Raw genomic sequence first — 20,516 nt, forward strand, 5'->3', positions numbered from 1 at the left:
TTTTATAGGATAGAAGATCTCCGTAGGAGGCTTCTATAGAATAGAAGATCTCCGTAGGAGGCTTCTATAGAATAGAAGATCTCCGTAGGAGGCTTCTATAGAATAGAAGACCTCCGTAGGAAGCTTCTATAGAATAGAAGACCTCCGTAGGAGGCTTCTATAGAATAGAAGACCTCGGTAGGAGGCTTCTATAGAATAGAAGACCTCCGTAGGAAGCTTCTATAGAATAGAAAACCTCCGTAGGAAGCTTCTATAGAATAGAAGACCTCCGTAGGAGGCTTCTATAGAATAGAAGACCTCCAAAGGAGGCTTATATAGAAGACCTCCGTAGGAGGCGTCTATAGAATAGAATGCCTCCGTGGGAAGCTTCTATAGAATAGAAGACCTCCGTAGGAGGCTTCTATAGAATAGAAGACCTCCGTAAGAGGCTTCTATAGAATAGAAGACCTCCATAGGAGGCTTCTATATAGAATTGAAGACCTCTGTAGGAGGCTTCTATAGAATAGAAGACCTCCACAGGAGGCTTCTATATAGAATTGAAGACCTCCGAAGGAGGCTTTTATATAGAGCAGAAGACCTCCGTAGGAGGCTTCTATATAGAATAGAAGACCTCCTTAGGAGGCTTCTATATAGAATAGAAGACCTCCGTAGGAGGCTTCTATATAGAATAGAAGACCTCCGTAGGAGGCTTCTATATAGAATAGAAGACCTCCGTAGGAGGCTTCTATATAGAATAGAAGACCTCCGTAGGAGGCTTCTATATAGAATAGAAGACCTCTGTAGGAGGCTTCTATATAGAATAGAAGACCTCCGTAGGAGGCTTCTATAGAATAGAAGACCTCCATAGGAGGTTTCTATAGAATAGAAGACCTCCATAGGAGGCTTCTATAGAATAGAAGACCTCCATAGGAGGTTTCTATAGAATAGAAGACCTCCATAGGAGGCTTCTATAGAATAGAAGACCTCCGTAAAAGGCTTCTATAGAATAGAAGACCTCCGTAGGAGGTTTCTATAGAATATAGGACCTTTGTAGGAGGCTTCTATAGAATAAAATACTTCCGTAGGAAGTTTCTATAGAATAGAAAACCTCCTAGGAGGCTTCTATAGAATAGAAGAGCTCCATATGAGTAGTAGTAGAACGCTTCTATAGAATAGAAGAACTCCGTGGGAGGCTTCTATAGAATAGAAGACCACCGTAGGAGGCTTCTATAGAATAGAAGACCACCGTAGGAGGCTTCTATAGAATAGAAGACCTATAGAATAGAATACTTCCGTAGGAGGCTTCTATAGAACAGAAAACCTCCGTAGGAGGCTTCTATAGACTAGAATACCTCCGTAGGAGGCTTCTATGGAATAGAAGACCCCCGTAGGAGGCTTCTATAGAATAGAAGACCTCCGTAGGAGGCTTCTTTGAACTGAAGACTTCTGTTAAAGGCTTCAGTAGAATAGAAGACCTCCGTTAAGGTTTCTATACAATATTTATTATTCCTACCACCTGCTGACTTCTTTTCTTATTTTTTTTTTTGAAATGTTGATTTGTTGACCAAATTGGCGCATGTATGGAGATGGCGTTAAAAGGCTCTTTAACATTTTATACCCCTTAAAAATGCAATAACAAATAAAAAATCCCTGTTTTAAAAGGAGGAGGCTGCTATAGAATAGAAGACCTCCGTAGGAGGCTTCTATAGAATAGAAGACATCCGTAGGAGGCTTCTATAGAATAGAAGACCTCCGTAGGAGGCTTCTATAGAATAAAAGACTTCCGCAGGAGGCTTCTATTGAATAGAAGACCTCCTTAGGAGGCTTCTATAGAATAGAAGACCTCCGTAGGAGGCTTCTATAGAATAGAAGAGCGCCGTAGAAGGCTTCTTTAGAATAGGAGACCTCCGTAGGAGGCTTCTATAGAATAGAAGACTTCCGTAGGAGGAAGACCTCCCTAGGAGGCTTCTATAGTATAGAAGACCTCCGTAGGAGGTTTCTATAGAATATAGGACCTTTGTAGAATAGAAGACCTCCGTAGGAGGCTTTTATAGGATAGAAGACCTCCGTAGGAGAATAGAAGACCTCCAAAGGAGGCTTCTATAGAATAGAATGCCTCCGTGGGAAGCTTCTATAGAATAGAAGACCTCCAAAGGAGGCTTATATAGAAGACCTCCGTAGGAGGCTTCTATAGAATAGAATGCCTCCGTGGGAAGCTTCTATAGAATAGAAGACCTCCGTAGGAGGCTTCTATAGAATAGAAGACCTCCGTAAGAGGCTTCTATAGAATAGAAGACCTCCGTAAAAGGCTTCTATAGAATAGAAGACCTCTGTAGGAGGCTTCTATAGAATAGAAGACCTCCGTAGGAGGCTTTTATAGGATAGAAGACCTCCGTAGGAGGCTTCTATAGAATATAATGGAAGATCTCCGTAGGAGGCTTCTATAGAATAGAAGACCTCCGTAAGAGGCTTCTATAGAATAGAAGACCTCCGTAGGAGGCTTTTATAGGATAGAAGATCTCCGTAGGAGGCTTCTATAGAATAGAAGATCTCCGTAGGAGGCTTCTATAGAATAGAAGATCTCCGTAGGAGGCTTCTATAGAATAGAAGACCTCCGTAGGAAGCTTCTATAGAATAGAAGACCTCCGTAGGAGGCTTCTATAGAATAGAAGACCTCGGTAGGAGGCTTCTATAGAATAGAAGACCTCCGTAGGAAGCTTCTATAGAATAGAAAACCTCCGTAGGAAGCTTCTATAGAATAGAAGACCTCCGTAGGAGGCTTCTATAGAATAGAAGACCTCCAAAGGAGGCTTATATAGAAGACCTCCGTAGGAGGCTTCTATAGAATAGAATGCCTCCGTGGGAAGCTTCTATAGAATAGAAGACTTCCGTAGGAGGCTTCTATAGAATAGAAGACCTCCGTAAGAGGCTTCTATAGAATAGAAGACCTCCATAGGAGGCTTCTATATAGAATTGAAGACCTCTGTAGGAGGCTTCTATAGAATAGAAGACCTCCACAGGAGGCTTCTATATAGAATTGAAGACCTCCGTAGGAGGCTTTTATATAGAGCAGAAGACCTCCGTAGGAGGCTTCTATATAGAATAGAAGACCTCCTTAGGAGGCTTCTATATAGAATAGAAGACCTCCGTAGGAGGCTTCTATATAGAATAGAAGACCTCCGTAGGAGGCTTCTATATAGAATAGAAGACCTCCGTAGGAGGCTTCTATATAGAATAGAAGACCTCCGTAGGAGGCTTCTATATAGAATAGAAGACCTCCGTAGGAGGCTTCTATATAGAATAGAAGACCTCCGTAGGAGGCTTCTATATAGAATAGAAGACCTCTGTAGGAGGCTTCTATATAGAATAGAAGACCTCCGTAGGAGGCTTCTATAGAATAGAAGACCTCCATAGGAGGTTTCTATAGAATAGAAGACCTCCATAGGAGGCTTCTATAGAATAGAAGACCTCCATAGGAGGTTTCTATAGAATAGAAGACCTCCATAGGAGGCTTCTATAGAATAGAAGACCTCCGTAAAAGGCTTCTATAGAATAGAAGACCTCCGTAGGAGGTTTCTATAGAATATAGGACCTTTGTAGGAGGCTTCTATAGAATAAAATACTTCCGTAGGAAGTTTCTATAGAATAGAAAACCTCCTAGGAGGCTTCTATAGAATAGAAGAGCTCCATATGAGTAGTAGTAGAACGCTTCTATAGAATAGAAGAACTCCGTGGGAGGCTTCTATAGAATAGAAGACCACCGTAGGAGGCTTCTATAGAATAGAAGACCACCGTAGGAGGCTTCTATAGAATAGAAGACCTATAGAATAGAATACTTCCGTAGGAGGCTTCTATAGAACAGAAAACCTCCGTAGGAGGCTTCTATAGACTAGAATACCTCCGTAGGAGGCTTCTATGGAATAGAAGACCCCCGTAGGAGGCTTCTATAGAATAGAAGACCTCCGTAGGAGGCTTCTTTGAACTGAAGACTTCTGTTAAAGGCTTCAGTAGAATAGAAGACCTCCGTTAAGGTTTCTATACAATATTTATTATTCCTACCACCTGCTGACTTCTTTTCTTATTTTTTTTTTTTGAAATGTTGATTTGTTGACCAAATTGGCGCATGTATGGAGATGGCGTTAAAAGGCTCTTTAACATTTTATACCCCTTAAAAATGCAATAACAAATAAAAAATCCCTGTTTTAAAAGGAGGAGGCTGCTATAGAATAGAAGACCTCCGTAGGAGGCTTCTATAGAATAGAAGACATCCGTAGGAGGCTTCTATAGAATAGAAGACCTCCGTAGGAGGCTTCTATAGAATAAAAGACTTCCGCAGGAGGCTTCTATTGAATAGAAGACCTCCTTAGGAGGCTTCTATAGAATAGAAGACCTCCGTAGGAGGCTTCTATAGAATAGAAGAGCGCCGTAGAAGGCTTCTTTAGAATAGGAGACCTCCGTAGGAGGCTTCTATAGAATAGAAGACTTCCTCCAAAGGAGGCTTATATAGAAGACCTCCGTAGGAGGCTTCTATAGAATAGAATGCCTCCGTGGGAAGCTTCTATAGAATAGAAGACCTCCGTAGGAGGCTTCTATAGAATAGAAGACCTCCGTAAGAGGCTTCTATAGAATAGAAGACCTCCGTAGGAGGCTTCTATAGAATAGAAGACCTCCGTAAAAGGCTTCTATAGAATAGAAGACCTCTGTAGGAGGCTTCTATAGAATAGAAGACCTCCGTAGGAGGCTTTTATAGGATAGAAGACCTCCGTAGGAGGCTTCTATAGAATATAATGGAAGATCTCCGTAGGAGGCTTCTATAGAATAGAAGACCTCCGTAAGAGGCTTCTATAGAATAGAAGACCTCCGTAAGAGGCTTCTATAGAATAGAAGACCTCCGTAGGAGGCTTTTATAGGATAGAAGATCTCCGTAGGAGGCTTCTATAGAATAGAAGATCTCCGTAGGAGGCTTCTATAGAATAGAAGATCTCCGTAGGAGGCTTCTATAGAATAGAAGACCTCCGTAGGAAGCTTCTATAGAATAGAAGACCTCCGTAGGAGGCTTCTATAGAATAGAAGACCTCGGTAGGAGGCTTCTATAGAATAGAAGACCTCCGTAGGAAGCTTCTATAGAATAGAAAACCTCCGTAGGAAGCTTCTATAGAATAGAAGACCTCCGTAGGAGGCTTCTATAGAATAGAAGACCTCCAAAGGAGGCTTATATAGAAGACCTCCGTAGGAGGCTTCTATAGAATAGAATGCCTCCGTGGGAAGCTTCTATAGAATAGAAGACTTCCGTAGGAGGCTTCTATAGAATAGAAGACCTCCGTAAGAGGCTTCTATAGAATAGAAGACCTCCATAGGAGGCTTCTATATAGAATTGAAGACCTCTGTAGGAGGCTTCTATAGAATAGAAGACCTCCACAGGAGGCTTCTATATAGAATTGAAGACCTCCGTAGGAGGCTTTTATATAGAGCAGAAGACCTCCGTAGGAGGCTTCTATATAGAATAGAAGACCTCCTTAGGAGGCTTCTATATAGAATAGAAGACCTCCGTAGGAGGCTTCTATATAGAATAGAAGACCTCCGTAGGAGGCTTCTATATAGAATAGAAGACCTCCGTAGGATGCTTCTATATAGAATAGAAGACCTCCGTAGGAGGCTTCTATATAGAATAGAAGACCTCCGTAGGAGGCTTCTATATAGAATAGAAGACCTCCGTAGGAGGCTTCTATATAGAATAGAAGACCTCTGTAGGAAGCTTCTATATAGAATAGAAGACCTCCGTAGGAGGCTTCTATATAGAATAGAAGACCTCTGTAGGAGGCTTCTATATAGAATAGAAGACCTCCGTAGGAGGCTTCTATAGAATAGAAGACCTCCATAGGAGGTTTCTATAGAATAGAAGACCTCCAGAGGAGGCTTCTATAGAATAGAAGACCTCCATAGGAGGCTTCTATAGAATAGAAGACCTCCATAGGAGGCTTCTATAGAATAGAAGACCTCCGTAAAAGGCTTCTATAGAATAGAAGACCTCCGTAGGAGGCTTCTATAGAATAGAAGACCTAACTAGGAGGTTTCTATAGTATAGAAGACCTCCGTAGGAGGCTTCTATAGAATAGAAGACCTCCGTAGGAGGCTTCTATAGAATAGAAGACCTCCGTAGGAGGCTTCTATAGAATAGAAGACCTCCTTAGGAGGGTTCTATAGAATAGAAGACCTCCATAGGAGGTTTCTATAGAATAGAAGACCTCCATAGGAGGCTTCTATAGAATAGAAGACCTCCATAGGAGGTTTCTATAGAATAGAAGACCTCCATAGGAGGCTTCTATAGAATAGAAGACCTCCATAGGAGGCTTCTATAGAATAGAAGACCTCCGTAAAAGGCTTCTATAGAATAGAAGACCTCCGTAGGAGGCTTCTATAGAATAGAAGATCTCCGTAGGAGGCTTCTATATAGAATAGAAGACCTCCGTAGGAGGCTTCTATATAGAATAGAAAACCTCCGTAGGAGGCTTCTATAGAATAGAAGACCTCCGTTGGAGTCTTCTCTAGAATAGAAGACCTCCGTAGGAGGCTTCTACAGAAGAGAAGACCTCCGTAGGAGGCTTCTACAGAAGAGAAGACCTCCGTAGGAGGCTTCTACAGAAGAGAAGACCTCCGTAGGAGGCTTCTATAGAATAGAAGACCTCCGTAGGAGGCTTCTATAGAATAGAAGAGCGCCGTAGAAGGCTTCTTTAGAATAGGAGACCTCCGTAGGAGGCTTCTTTAGAATAGAAGACTTCCGTAGGAGGCTTCTTTAGAATAGAAGACTTCCGTAGGAGGCTTCTATAGAACAGAAGACCTCCGTAGGAGGCTTCTATAGACTAGAATACTTCCGTAGGCGGCTTCTATGGAATAGAAGACCTCCGTAGGAGGCTTCTATAGAATAGAAGACCTCCGTAGGAGGCTTCTATAGAATAGAAGACCTCCCTAGGAGGGTTCTATAGAATAGAAAACCTCCCTAGGAGGCTTCTATAGTATAGAAGACCTCCGTAGGAGGTTTCTATAGAATATAGGACCTGTGTAGGAGGCTTCTATAGAATAGAAGAGCGCCGTAGAAGGCTTCTTTAGAATAGGAGACCTCCGTAGGAGGCTTCTATAGAATAGAATACTTCCGTAGGAGGCTTCTATAGAACAGAAGACCTCCGTAGGAGGCTTCTATAGACTAGAATACCTCCGTAGGAGGCTTCTATGGAATAGAAGACCCCCGTAGGAGGCTTTTATAGAATAGAAGACCTCCGTAGGAGGCTTCTATTGAACTGAAGACTTCTGTTAAAGGCTTCAGTAGAATAGAAGACCTCCGTTAAGGTTTCTATACAATATTTATTATTCCTACCACCTGCTGAATTCTTTGAAATGTTGATTTGTTGGCCAAATAGGCGCATGTATAGAGATGACGTTAAAAGGCTCTTTAACATTTTATACCCCTTAAAAATGCAATAACAAATAAAAAATCCCTGTTTTAAAATGTTCATTAGCAATGAATAAATTTTAAAACTGCGGTTCAAAAATCCACCAAAAATTCGCGTGTAATAAAAAATCACACTTTTAAAGAAAAACAAATATGTACTGGTTTCCACATGTACATATGTATGTGTGTGTTTCATGTTTTTGCGGTTAATAGACTCCCAGCTTCACAGATGAAATAAATGGCCAGCATTGTTTGTATATCTCTTGGCGCTAGACACGTGTCGCGTTCTTCATGTTTGCTATTCGGATTAAATTTTTTTATTTTATTTTTGTAATTTAATTCGAATTTGTTCATTTGTTCAGGTCGTTGGTTCGCTGGTTGCTTGTTATTTTGGGTGTTTATTTTTTTTTCTCTCCGACAATGCTTCCTAGTATTGTTGTTGCTGTTCTCTCGTTGTTGTTGTCGCTTGATTATAGCACAAAGATTACAAATCAGTTAAATATGTTGACGCAATAACTAGAAAGAGAATCTTTTTACTGTTTCTGCTTGGCGGGTTTGGGGGTGAGAGGGTAAACGATTCATTTTTATTTGATTTGATTTAATTAACTTATCTTCTGATTGTTGTTATTGCTATGGTTGTTAATCAACAGGCTGGTGATGGACGTTATTTGTTTTTTTTTTTGTTTTTATATCTGTAGCAGAAAAAATTCTACAGATTTATAATTGCCTCCTCGTTGTTATTGTTGTAATATTTTCATATTGTTTTCAAATTTAATGCCAGTTATTTTATTGTTGGCAATTATCGTCGATCCATTTCCGTTTGTGTTTTTGGAAGTTGTTGACAATTTCTAAAAACAAAAACACAAACAACAACAGACGACTCAAATGCCAATATCAATTATTTTGAAATACTAACGCCGGTACTTGGCCAATTATCAACACAATCGATTAGCGTCGTTGGTTGAGGACTTTTCTTAAATGCAGCAATTATGATTAAATAACAATTATGAGATAATTAAAAATTTGATTTGTTCTAACGGCCACAGTGTTTCGAAATCTAACAACTATTTAACGATTGAGTTAAAGAAGTAATTTGGTATTAAAATTGGATAGTCTGCAGTAGCAAGGAATCTCTAAGAGAGTAGAAGCATATCATTAACAACGACGCACAGTGATTCAGAATCGTGTGTTCCTGGTCAAAACTCTGTAACGTTTGAACAGAGAGAGATATTTTCATAATTTTTGTTAGACAGATAACACTTCATTTTATCTTTCCGCCACATTAAAAGCCAACAAATACGGTCTAGCGGTTGCAGAGGAATTCAAGGTCAATGTTAAAAATATTATTCTTTTTTTCATATTTTCCAAAAAAAAAATTGAGTGTTTATGAGTTATTCATATGTTCTAACTATTTAAAAAAAAAACACTGTAAAAAGCCCAATGAATAAACAATAAAAATACAAAAAATCATAAAAAAATTGGAATTTTTTTTTGCTAAAAATTTTTGTTCAAAAAATTTTAATTTTTTTCCAAACTTTCAAAACTTGAAAAAATACTCCTTGGCTTTTCACGAAATTCTTACAACTCTTATAAAAACACATATATTAAAAATGGAAAAAACACACATTTTTACCCATGTAATTTCAAAAAATTTAAAAACGTGTTAAACGGACGGAACGGTGCTGGTACAAAAGTATATATGGGCGAGAGGACACTGTCGGGCACCATTCTGTGAAAACGGAACTTTGTTCCAAGCTGTTCCCTAAAAGTTCTAGTCCACTTAACTTGGAATTTCACTAAAATGTAATACCTGAGAAAAAAAATAAAATAGCTCACTTCGTGTAAACGCTACGGTAATTTAATAAAATGACTCTTAAAGGCCACAATCCTACCTAACAAAAACAATGAACACAATATATGTTGTAGTTTCGGAGAAATACCTATGTCTCTCTCCAGAAATTTGCCAAAATTTCGTATTTTCCAAAATTGGAAAACAATTTTCGTCTTTAGGAGCACGCCACGCCCACACCTTCCAATATTTTAATCTAAGTTTTTGCTTTCCTTAGTTTCAATATGTTTACTATCGAATCCCATATAGAAATTAACAATCGGTGATAACCAAAAATGGGGGTTTTGGCCAGGAAAATCGATTTCTGAACCACGGTGCGGCGTAAGCTTAAAGGTAGGGTTACATTAGGCAAATATTTGCTTCAGCGACAAGCTTTGGGCTTACTCAGAACAAGTGAGCGTAAAGATTGCCTTGAAATTTTTGATCACTTGATCTTAGTAAGTGCACACTGCCTGTCGCTGGAGCAAATATTTGCCTAATGTGACCCTACCTTAAGAAACTCGAATGTTCTGCAGCCAAATTAAGTGGTCGTCAATCATTTTACTTTAATGTTAGAAATTTTGTACACATGTGTCATTAGTCTGAACATAGATCAAAATAGAAAATGGGCTATATCGGTCCACGTTTTGGTATAGACCCCAAATAACGATACCTCCGAATTTAATTTATTTCGAGGATTTTAGCTGTATTTTTTGTCCGAACTAGTTGTAATTTGACATTTGGGGTTTCCAGGGACCACATAACTTCTCTACCAAAAATTGTGAACATAGGTCCACGTTTTGGTATAGTCCCCATATGATGACACCTACAGATTTTAGGTATTTTGATAATTTTGGCTACATTTTTTGACCGAACTACCTATAATTTAACATTTAAATTTCCCAGGGGTCACAAAACAAAAGTTCTCCTACCAAAATTGTCAGCATGGGTCCATGTGTTTGTATAGCCTCCATATAAAGGTACCTTCCGATTAAAGGTATTTTGAAATATGATGTTCCCCGTGACCACAAAACTTCTACAACAAAAATTGCCAATTTTAGGTCCATGTTTTCATATAGGCCCCATGTAACGATACCTCCGGATTAAAGGTAATTTGAGCATTTTAGCAGCATTTTTTTCCGAAATATCTGTAATTTGCCATTTGGGTCACAGAACTTCTTTACCAAAAATTGTGAACATAGGTCCATGTTTTGGTATAGCCCCAATAGAACGGTACCTCCTGATTTTGATGTTCATTTCAAAATTAAAAATTCTAACTTAACCCCTTCGAGAAATACAAGTGGAATAATTATACCCTTAGCTTTTAGGCTAAAGAGAGTATATACACTTTGATACGACCAAAGATGTGCCTTATCGAAATAATGGTTTTACAACGCAGGTATCTTTGGACGAAATCCGTTTCAAAAAATTTTAAATTGATTAAATTGCTCATTCAGAACTCAAAATGCAAAATTACAGTCAAATCGGTTGGAAAATGTTGGTAAAATAGTCAAAATTTCGAAAATCTGGAGGTACGTTTATATGGGGGCTATACCTAAACGTAGACCAGTATTGACTATTTTTTACATGGAGGTATCGGAACTCAAATTGCCAAATTGCAGCCAAATCAGTTGCTAAGTCGCTAAAATTGTAAAAATAGCGAAAATCTGAGGGTATATTTATATGAGGGCTACACCTTAACGTGGACATATATTGAATATTTTTTGCAAAGAGGTAGTTTATTCACTCAGAACTCAAAATGCAAAATAGCATCCAAATCGGTTGGAAAATTTGCCCAAAATCGTCAAAATATAAAAAATCGGGCGGTACATTTCTATGGGAGCTATACCCAAATATGAACCTACATCCACTAAAAATGGTTTTCTGTCTTTTCAGCTTGTTATAAACCTACGTTTAAAATTTGGAGGCGGTAGCTCGATTAGAACTATGTTTTGCACTCTTTTTCATACAAGTGGGACCACTGTGGAACGGATCAATCTAGTTGGTGCAAATTTTGGATATCGTTTAATTTTGTCCAAACTTAGTTTAAATTCGAAAATAGGCCATATCATTCCACTCCTTCATGTACCACCCCTACAAATGTTCAAAAATTTTCGCAAAAAGGAAGTATCCAAATTGCTTGCAGGCATAGATCAGGTCTGAATATGGACTCTATCGGTCCACTCCTTCAGGTTATCTCCCACACAAAATTCGGAAAAAAAGTGAAGTTTAAAAGCTCCCCTCGGATCGTTTTGATTTTTGTTGTAACGACTTGTTTTCGCTGCCCCATTACAATGGTACAAGTTTTTTTAGGGGCAATTCCATACTTCCTGAGAAAATGACTCGAAAGCTGTAAAAACCCGCTATGGCACCATGAGTAGTGGATGGAGCGCACGATAAATCTCGAGTGGATAAACCGATTCGATGCAAAATTTGGAAGTCGTATTTTTTTGCGCTAACTTAAATCAAGTTCTAAGATGGGTCATATCGTTCCACCCCTTCATGTACCTCTCCTAATAAAGTTCAAAACTTTTCGGTAAAATAGCGCGCACGATAACTCTCGAAGGCCATACTTTGCACATCATAAGATGTCTACGAGGGATAGATCTGGTTAGAATGTGGACTGTATATATCAACTTCTTCGGGTACCTCCCACACAACATTTGGGGAAAATTTAGTTCAAGACCTCCTCTCAAATCGTTTTGAGTTTTCTTGCAACAGGTTGCACTCATGGCCCCGATTACGATGGTACAAGTACATTTCTTGATATTAGCAGCACCAGCCACTGCACAGCACGACAACTCTCGAACCGTATACTGCATTGGTTCACACCTTGCATATCGTAACATTTTTTCGAATACTAGATGAAAATCGAATGTGTTGCTTATAGGTCCACTCTTCCAATACCTCACACACAAAATTTCGAAAATATTCGCTAAAATGGTACGGGCGATATTTCATGAACGGAGCCACCTAGTGAACCTGTTTTCAGCGATATTCTGTTTTTTCGTTGGCAAGTCCATGTTTCCTGATATAATGGTCCAAAAGCTCTAAGTTATATGGTCACTAACTGAAATGACTGGTGAGAGCGATATTTATCGAGAGGTATGACTACAAAAATTTAACCCACTTTCAAAATTGACTATTTCGGTCCATTCCTTTAGCTACTTCCCCGCAAAACTTTTGAGTTTTAATCCAAATCCATAATTTTGTTGGCAAGTTCATTCATCATTAGTTTTTCGGGAAAAAAAGATTCACACAGGTGAGGGTATATCTCTGTCGGCAAAGTCGATTGATACTTTATTACTTGTTTATCGATATTTTCCGAAAAATGTGCATTGTCTCAAGGCCAGAACTGCCTGAAGGAGCATTCCAATGCTGTTGCGATGTCCTAGGGGGTTCTTAATTATTATCCTGGCTACAATTTTCGTCTTAGTGTTGGATCGAAAATCTCAATGGTTTGACTGCTATATGCCAAAATATCCAAAAAACGTTGATAAAAAACTTCAAGTCAAAATCGGGAGGCTCGATTTTTTACCGTAGACATATGCAGTAGTGGACTTTTTTGCTCAGTACAATCCCAAGAATCAGAAACGCGAAGCGCCCCTAATGATGTTCAAATCATCCCAACCTTACCCTCAGACTTTAGGCTAATGAGCTTATATGAACATTGATAATGTTCATTGGTATTGGTTTTTTAATTCCACATATATTTTGACGAAATCCGTTTTAAACATTCTGGAGTCATTTAGCCCAGTCCGTCCGTCGCCCACTCTGTCTGTCTTATCATGCGCTCCAACAAGATAACTCTCGAACGGATCACGCTTTTGGTCCACATTTTGAATCTTACAATATTTTGGCCAAACTTAGTTTAAGTCTCCTTCGGGTACCACTTCCACAAAAGTTCAACATAAGTAGAGTTTAAGGGCTGTTCGAAGATCCTTTAGAGTTTTGACCAAAGCTACTGTGTGTGGTCTTGTTTACAGCCATATTATGTTCCTGCTTCCAGACGTAAAGGTTCAAAAATTTTAAATCCAAATTTGGCTGGTGGTCGCAATCACTACCGCAAGAAATGACTCTCAGCATGAGATCCACTTCCGATGTGGAATATGTAGGTCCATTATTTAAGGTACATTCTCCGCAAAAGTCCAATGCTTTTCCGCTTTAATCCATATTAAATTTATTAGCAAATCGTATGAATTTATTCGTAACGACCACAATCGTTAAGATAAATAGCTCAAAAGTTTCGATACTTTCATCGGCATGTTCATACGTAAAAAAGGGCACAACATTCTGAAAACATAATTTTTGGGGAAAAAGATTTTGATAATTTAGCCGGTATCCACTGATAAAAATTTATCAGGCTGACATTATATCTTATTATGGTTATAATTTCGGTAATTAACGAAATTTTTCGGTAAGTTAACAACCAAAATAAAGTTGTTGCTAAATTCTACCGATGGCAACAGTGTTGTCAGCTTTTATTGATACTTTTCATTCATAGCTTTGCGTTTTAATTCTATCGATTTAAAAAAATGAGTTACAGAATTCCACTACAGATATCTCAATTTCCAATTTGTGGAATTTTATTTCGATGGCGGATATTTCTGCTTCTGTTGGACATATTCCAAGGGGAGAGCTGGATAATGAAATTATAACATCTGAGCTTTAAATTAATACAAAGTATGCCATTGATGATAAAAATCAGAGTTACTGCAAAAAAGCGCTAAGCTACCCCTAAGCGTTTATTTGGAGTATTCGAAATATGTTAACTGCTAATCAAAAAGACCAGCAAAGCTTTAAATTAGCGGCAAGTAAATTGTCGACAATAGTTAAACCTAAAATTAAGAAGTAAAAAAGTATCAGTCGGCTTTGCCGACAGAGATATACCCTCAGCCTATTTAAATTGAAAGTTTCATCTACGGACAGATCGAATGTATTGGGGGTCTTTTCAGAATGTTGTGCCCCTTTATGGACATTTTAACTTGTCGACCAAAATGTGGATTAGGATTTAAGTTCAATGGTGTTGCGGAGGATGTACTTGAAGGAATGGACTGGCACCGTCTATTATTGAAGTGGATCTTATGCTGATAGTCATATCTTTTCGATAGATATCGCGCGCACTCGCCATTTTGTTGAATCATCGTATAAATTTTGTGCCAGTATGCAAGGAAGCATGGACTTGTCCACGGAAAACATAATATCGCTGTAAAGACGACCATAACGCACATCATCGGTATACATTTCCAAAGGATCTTCGAACAAATCCTAAACTGCACTTAGACATAAATTTTTAACTTTTGTGAGGGAGATAACGTACCCTAAGGATAGGACCGATATGTAATGATAGGAAGTACCGGAAGTTGTGGACCGGTATTGTCCACCTTCGAACTGTAACTAAGTTTGGACAAAATATGACGAAGCCCAAATCGGTTAATCAGTTCGAGAGTTATCGTGCTCTCCAGTCACTACACTATAGCACTATACATAGGGGTTTTTACACCTTTCGGGCTGTTTTCTCAAAAAGTATGGACTTGCCCCTGAAAAAAACTTTTACCGTCGTAATAGAGGCAGCGAATGCAAGTTGCTTCAACAAAAATCAAAATGATTCGAGAGCAGGTCTTGAAGTGAATTTATCCGAAATTTTGTGTGGGATGTACGCGAAGGAGTGGACAAATATAGTCCATATTCGAACCTGATCTATATCTGGTAGTTATATTAGGATGTGTAAAGTATGGATCAAATCGGTCACTCCCTTCAATAGTTATCGTACGAACAATTTATCCGAACATTTTTGAAATTTTGTGGAGGAGGTACCTGAAGCAGTAGACCGATATGGCTTTTCTTCGAACTTAAACTATGTTTGGACAAAATATTACTAAGGCCAAGTTTTGGATCGAATCGGCAGATCCGTTGGAGAGTTATCTTACGCTCCAACAACTACACACGGTGTCATAGGGATTTTGTTGCACCTTTCAGGCTATTTTCTCTGGAAGTATGGACTTGCCTATGATGAAAGTTGTACCATCGTATGGGGGGCAGTGAATACAAGTCGCTAAAACAAAAATCGAAGTGATTCGAGAGATCGCCCTAAACTGAACTTTTCCGAAATTTTGTGTTTGAGGTACCCGAAGGAGTGGACCGATTAAGTCCATATTAAAACCTTATCTAAGTCTGGTATACATTTCACGATGGGCAAAGTGTGGACCAAATCGGTTACTCCCTTCAAGAGTTATCGTGCGCAAAAATTTTCCGAACATTTTCGATCTTTTGTGGGGGAGGTACCTGAAGGAGTGGACGGATATAGCCCATCTTCGAACTTAAACTAAGTTTGGGTAAAATATTACGAAAGCCAAAACTTGGACCAAATCTGTTCATCCGTTCGAGTGTTATCGTGTGCACGAGGCAGACAGACAGACGGACGGACGTTGCTAAATCGACTCCAAATTGTCTGAAGCACATTTTGTCCAAACATTCTTGGGGTCTAAAACCATTATTTCGATGAGGCACATTTTGCCCGTATGAATGTGTATATACTCCCATTAGCATAAATGCTGGGGGTACACACAGAGAAGAGATATTGTTGGAACAATCATATTCTAAGAACAAAATAGTGTATTTTAAAAATCTGAAAATATATATTGTTGTTTCAACCATATATATTATTTTTAGGAAACATGATGACACAAAATATATTGTTGGGCCAATAATACATATTTTAAGAATTTTAAAATACACTATTTTGTTCTTAGAATATGATTGTTCCAACAATATTTTTTCTCAGCGTGTATAAAAATGGTAAAACATACGAGAATTACGTGCTGCAACATTTTCTTTACTTCCATTTTAATAGGGCTTGCGGTTTCCCAGCAAAACCTTGAAAGCGATTTATTTAAAAAAGCGCTCCGGCGATTTTTGTTTTTTTTTTTCTTTTTCCGATTTTTGATTTTTCTCATCTATGAACATTGTAGTTTCAGAATCCGCAAAATCTTCCCAGATGTAAGCTCCTTTCATTTAAAGTTGGTCCAAAAGCACTGTGAACGTATTTAATAAATTGTCAATATCACCTCTTTACATTCATGAACCACACATCCCAAGATTTTAGCACTATACTTTATTATATAAAGTAGTGGTGCAAAATTTACTGCTTTTTAGCATTTTTTGCACTATCTATCTTACACTCCATCAGTCTCACCTTCAAATTTCAGATTTGTACCTCAATCCGCAACTCTTTCTTCGGTTTTGTGAAAAAATCAATCAACAATATATTCCAAATCAAATGCCATTATGATTCACAGAATAAAATGAATCTGTTGATAACAGATATCTAATATCAGTACGAATTCAAATCTGATGATTAGATATTTGCTGTGTATTTGTTTTCAAATTATTTCCAATTGTTCCGCAATGGTACGTACCAATGAAACAAATAGTATACTTTAAATTTTACTAAAGTCACAAAGCAAGAGAAATTTTATATGACATATAAGTCAGTGAATGAGACATATAAACAAAGAAAAAAAGATTTTTTATCAATTCCTCTTATGTGTAAGCCTTGTGTGCACAAATGCCATTCCCGGTATTCAAGTATAGTTTTGTTTAATTTTTATTTACATATTTTTTTTATTTACAAGAAGTTTACTATTCAAAGAAAATTAATTACTTTTGTTTGGTGATCCCATCTTCAAATTGGTTTACTGGTTTAGAAGAATTTTTTAAGATAGACAAATTTGTTTAAAGAATATCTTTGTCAAAGTTTGATACAATTTTTAAAATATTATTTTCGTCATTATTTTATTTAACATTTAATTTGTTTAAAGAATATCTTTGTCAAAGTTTGATAAAATTTTTAAAATATTATTTTCATCATTACTTTATTTTACATATAATTTTGTGTGGGTTTTTTTATTTGAAATTTTTTTTAGTGTAATTGTTATATTTTAATTTCATTGAGTTATATTTTTTATTTTAATTATTTAAGAAATTAAATCACCTTATTTTATTATTATTATAATTTTTATTTAATTTTCACGAATTAATATTTTGTTATTTTCCACGTTTTAAGTAATTTTTATTTAGGCGATGCTATTCTTAAATCTTCTTGCACTTTTAACGGTTCATAAAGAACTAATGCCATGCTTAGAAATTCACACATATTTAAATTCACTTTTTATTTCTTGCGGGCAAATTATTTCAAAAGAAATTTAACACTCACACCAATTCCTCCAAGGAGTTGACACTATGAAACGGAGTTAAGCGAAAAAGCAACATTCGTTTAGCTGAGCAATAAATCTAGTCACGGCTTATACACATGTACATATATGTGTTGACTTTTTCACACACACAGACAATTAAACACTCTTCGGAAACACTATTCTTCTTGGATTACACGAACATTATCCTGGAGGCCATTGGTTTACGATTGCCTACCTACTAAGTAGCCACACATATAACTTCGTTGTTCTACTTCGTTAAATCTGTTTCGTTGTTTTAACGTTTAAAATATTCAAATTTTCCGCCAACAATGTTGATGGCATTGCCATCTATTTCCTTTTTTCTTCGGTGTTTTTCTTTTTGGTTTTTCTTTCAGTTGATTTGCCACCATAAAACTTTGTTAAAGTATAATTTCAAAGCAAATTTTTTGATTCACAAAAATTCCGTTTATCCGTTTAATTTCTTCATTTCCATGCGTACACAATAACGAGCGGCCAACAACTAAATTTTAGCTACACAGCTGATAGCGGCGAATACAAACCATAGTGGCGACGTCTAGCGAGCAGCAGCATTCAACAGGTGTAATCTAATTAACAGAGTTTGTTTGGCGTAAGACAATCATAAAAGCTTTCATGTTTGAGCGGTTTTATCTGTAGATACAACCGGCTACTGTAGATACATTTTGTTAACAGTGCTGTAGTTATGTTAATGCAATGCTGTTAAATGTATCTACAGAGGTTTAACAGTTCGTATAACTGTTAATAACTGAATTGGAGCTTTCGTTAAGGTTCTATGTCGAAAATTATAAAATTTAACGGCTAATTGATTTCAAATACTTTCGAAAATAATATTCGACTAAAACATAATTTCGCACAAAGATACCAAAAAGGACAACGGGAGATTTCTCACATATTAAAGAGGGACGTTTGATTCAATCTTAGTTCAATGATATTGGTCAAAAGAATCTTAATAGGCGACTGAAAGGGTTCTCCTATAATGACTATAAATCGTATTTATAAATGTAGCATTTGGACGATTGAAGAACAGTTTTTTTTTTATAGATAAATGATAACTATTATTTTTAGACAAATGACAAGGTTTTTTAAAACTTTGTGTAAGACTTATGATAACAGGAGTTCTTTATAGAGGACAGAGTGTCGTTTTTGAAAAACAGCAGAACAACTGTTAAGGTTTCTTTTTCGGAGACTGGAATGAACAGAAAGTAAAAAAAGTATCAGTCGGCTTGGCCGACAGAGATATAACCTCAGCTTCGGTCCTAAAGAAAAGAAGTAACACACAATACTTCTGGCGTCTATATAACACGATGTACAATGTTTGGACCAAATCGATTTCTCTCTTCGAGGTTATCTTACGTACTACCCAGTTTAGTTGGTGCCGGCAGGCTTTTTTGTAGACATTATCTCAAGAAGTAAGGACTTACCCCTGAAAAAAACATGTACCGTCGTATACAAGTTGTTACAACAAAAACCAAAGGGAAGTCCACTTTTGGACCGATTCGGTTGATCCGTTCGAGAGTTAACGTGCACTCCAGCCACTACACATGGTGCCATAGGGGTATTTTAAACCCTTCGGACTATTTTTTCAGGAAGTTTGGACTTGCCCCAGATGATGGTTGTACCGTCGTATGGGAGGCGGTGAATACAAGTTGTTACAACAAAAATCAAAGCGATTCGAGATCAGGTCCTAAGCTGAACTCTTCCGATTTTTTTTGTGCGAGGTACCCGAAGGAGTGGACCGATTGAGTCCATATTGGAACCTCAGCTAAGTCTGGTAGAAATTTCACTATGTGCAAAGTATGGACCAAATCGGTCACTCCTTTCATGAGTTATGGTGCACACAAATTTTCCGAACATTTTCGAACTTTTGTGGGGAGGTACCATCTTCGAACTTAAACTAAGCTTGCAAAAAATATTACGAAGGCCAAATTTTTGACCGAATCGGAAAATCCGTTAGAAAGCCTTCTCGCGCTCCAACCACTAAAGACGGTGTCGTAGGGGTGATGAAACTTGTACCGTCGTATGGGGGGTGGTGAATAAAGTTTCCTTTTCAATACCATTGAAAAAAAAATATTTTTTTTTTGCGAGCACATCCGCGATTTTTGATACATACGTTAAGAAAAAAATTGTGGTTTCAAATATGTTCGCGTTCACAAAATTGGATGCTGCACCCAAAAGTTATAGGGGGTTTTATTTCCTTATAAAGAATAAAATATTTAAAAATTCCTTTGGTTTGTAATAAAAAAATGTATACATAAATCGTTAACAGAATTTGATATCTATCCGTAGATGCAAAAATATTTGTAAAATTTATTTTTATTTTCGCGGAAAATAAAAATATAATGAAGAAATCTTGGGGTAAATTTTATTTATTCTAATTCAGAGTCCATAAAAATCTTTAAAAAATAAATTAAAACCAGTAAGGAAAGGATCAAAGTCGGGCGGGGCCGACTATATGATACCCTACACCACTGTGAATATGTAAAATATAAATCGGAGCTATATCCAGATCTAAACCGATTTTGATATAATTTGGCACATTTATTTCTAGACCGAATTCAGTCACACATTCCAAATATCATTGAAATCGGACTTATATAGCGTGTTTGGAGCAGCAAATACGCGAAATCGGCCGAAAATATACATGGGTGCTATATCCAAATCTGAACCGATTTCGATATAATTTGGCACATTTATTTCTAGACTGAATTCAGTCACACATTCCAAATTTCATCGAAATCGGAAATATATAGCGTGTTTGGTACAGAAAATACGTGAAATCGGCCGAAAATATATATGGGAGCTATATCCAAATCTGAACCGATTTCTATATAATTTGGCACACTTATTTCTAGACCAAATTCAGTCAAACATTCCAAATTTCCTTAAAATCGGACGTATATAGCGTGATTGGTGCAGCACATACGTGAAATCGGGCGAACATATATATGGGAGCTATATCCAAATCTGAACCGATTTCTATATAATTTGACACACTTATTTCTAGACCAAATTCAGTCAAACGTTCCAA

At 37.4% G+C, this 20,516-nt stretch overlaps 1 protein-coding gene across 6 annotated transcripts in view; it reads right to left on the minus strand.

Moving 5' to 3' along the window:
* Positions 1-20,516, minus strand: part of Pkg21D (Protein kinase, cGMP-dependent at 21D) — a 173,192-nt gene that overhangs the window by 134,687 nt on the left and 17,989 nt on the right. For 2 of the 6 annotated variants that reach the window (XM_073967494.1, XM_073967491.1), the window contains exon 1: positions 17,248-17,971. The exons of 2 other annotated variants lie outside the window; for them this stretch is intronic. The gene's annotated coding sequence lies outside the window, so the exon portion shown is untranslated. Of the gene's footprint in view, positions 1-17,247; positions 17,972-20,516 lie in introns of those variants that run through there. 2 more of the 6 variants (XM_073967495.1, XM_073967492.1) reach the window with 2 other exon arrangements.

Source organism: Musca autumnalis, unplaced genomic scaffold, assembly GCF_047663935.1.
Source record: "Musca autumnalis isolate F117 unplaced genomic scaffold, ASM4766393v1 scaffold_2, whole genome shotgun sequence".
NCBI lineage: Eukaryota > Metazoa > Arthropoda > Insecta > Diptera > Muscidae > Musca > Musca autumnalis.